Source organism: Halyomorpha halys, unplaced genomic scaffold (genome assembly GCF_000696795.3).
Source record: "Halyomorpha halys isolate HHAL.00 unplaced genomic scaffold, Hhal_1.1 Scaffold942.1, whole genome shotgun sequence".
Taxonomy (NCBI): Eukaryota; Metazoa; Arthropoda; class Insecta; order Hemiptera; family Pentatomidae; genus Halyomorpha; species Halyomorpha halys.
The window spans coordinates 260,920-263,283 of NW_027111194.1; positions in this window are offsets into that span (position 1 = coordinate 260,920).

Consider the following 2,364-nt stretch of genomic DNA (forward strand, 5'->3'; position numbering starts at 1 on the left):
AAATATCTCAGAATAACGTTCATATTACATAAAAATATTTATAAAAAAATCATTCAGAACTAACTATAAACAACGTAGATGAGTACATACAAATTACAGATTCATAATTTCTTTCTTGCTCTTAAATCTTTCCTTTGAACCCACAAATAACCCGAAATGTCACAAAAACAACAGCCCATAAACTTAGGTAATACCAAAAATACATGAATGTAGTAAAAATTATCAATGAATGTATTGTATATTCAGTACAGTATATTTCAATACGTATCATATTTCAATACAGTTTTTGGTTCATATTCTCTTTCAGTTTATTTTTTGCTAAAATGCAAAACAGAGAGGATTTATAATAAGTAGCAAAGAAAGAAATTAAGTTATGTAATTGAATGAAATATTTTTTTTTGTTTTAAGTCATTTGAATTATTTTTTGTAAATTTAAGAAAACAAACTGATTTAATGTAATTAAAAAAAATAATTACTGCCACAATTACTTGAATATTTATATACCGTTTAGCGCCCACCTTACATAGTTGTAAACTTATCTTTCATAAAAGAATTTATTTACAAAAAAAAAAAGTTTAGTTTATATAGCCAAAATGATTATTTTAATGTATATATATTTTTATAAATATGAAATAAGAAGTGGAAAATCTTTAGTCCAGACGCAGGCAGGTCAACGAAATCGCAATTAATGCATAAGTTTACAAAAAAAAAAGAGCTTGGTATTAATTAACTTCTTCAAAACAATTATATACCAGAAAATATTATGTATAATATATATTAAATATTATTCACGGTTGGGAACTTTCGGCTTTAAGATATGTAATCCCAGAAATAAATTAGTAATTCATTTTATATTATTTCCTTAAATTAGAATGTGATATTCGAAAGTTGTGTTTATATAATTAATTTATCCTTCCATGACAATAAAAAGGCCAGGATGTCTATAAATAATATAAATTTTGTATAAATCTAACCTATCAATATCCGAATAGATTTTAGTTTTAATTGTATCAAAAAATGAAATAAATATCTCCAATTGACAGAAATGTAATTTATTAATGACTTATCATTGAAGAGGAATGTGTCATTAGTGTTTTTTAATTTTAATTAAGTGACTATATAGCAAATTTATAGATGTACTTAAAAAATGAAGTAAAATTTATTATAAGGTTTTGACTGTATTTATAAAAAATTCCTAGTGATTGTTAAATTAATTGTAGGAAAATCAGTACTTGAAGATAAGGAAACCCAAAGCGTTTATAAACAAATATTGATATTGATATTATTCTTTGGGAAATTTATTTTCCACCTCAACATGATGATAAAAAATAAAATAAAATACATATCTTGAATTGAGAGAAATGTAATTAATAACATGTAATCACTTTAATTCAATTATTTACATATTTTAAAAAGAATTTATTAACAATATTTTTTTAGTAACAATTAATTCAAAAACCTAAAGATATAATTTAATATTTTTTAATCAACCTTTTAGCCTTTCAACATGAAACGAACCCTCTTCTGAAGGTTTATGTGATAATAATAATTATAAAATTCTTGTAATAAAAAACTCTCTTCTCAACTTTCTTCTCTCTCAGAAAGCATAAAGCCTTAGCTCCTTCAAACAACACATAAAAATTAATACCTGTGATCAGTGGCAGTGTTTTGTGTCGCGCGTTAATTTGTGAGCAACAGCTGAAATAGCATCCGGCCCCCTTGAGTTTCAAGGGGCCAATCTGTTTGCATTTGGGAACTCCGGTTTTTTTTGTTTTGTTTTTTACGCAGTTCCAAGAGTACCAATTCACTTTTATTGCTCAAATTGGTTGAGGGCCTTTATGGCAGCAGTTATCTTTGATTGCGGTCCCACTGTAAATTTTATTTCCTACATGGGTATTCCTTTCAATTAAAATGTTTCTACAGAGATATGTTCACTCCTTCGGCTAAACTTAAAAAATTTTGATTGCTGGAAAATTTATTTCAAATAATGTACACTAAAATACACATAATAATAAGATTGGATTTAAAAAGTATATACGTTAAAAAAGTTTAATTCAAATATTTTTTTATTTTACTAATATATATTTTTTTTACAACTCGTCTCGTATCAGGCCTAATCTCAGGCATTTCTCTTTTCTTTTTTTTTTTGGCTCTTTTTTGACAATTCACCGACCTCAAAAATTGTATTAATTGCATTGGACACCGGTGTAAAATATTTGTATATATTTATTCAACTTACAATACTGGATTGGTCTACCTCACACAGTTAGATAATTAATTGCAATAATTACAAAAAATAATTTTTTTTCAAATGAAAATTAATTGACTTATAACACTTTCACTTTAATCTCTACATATAAAGAT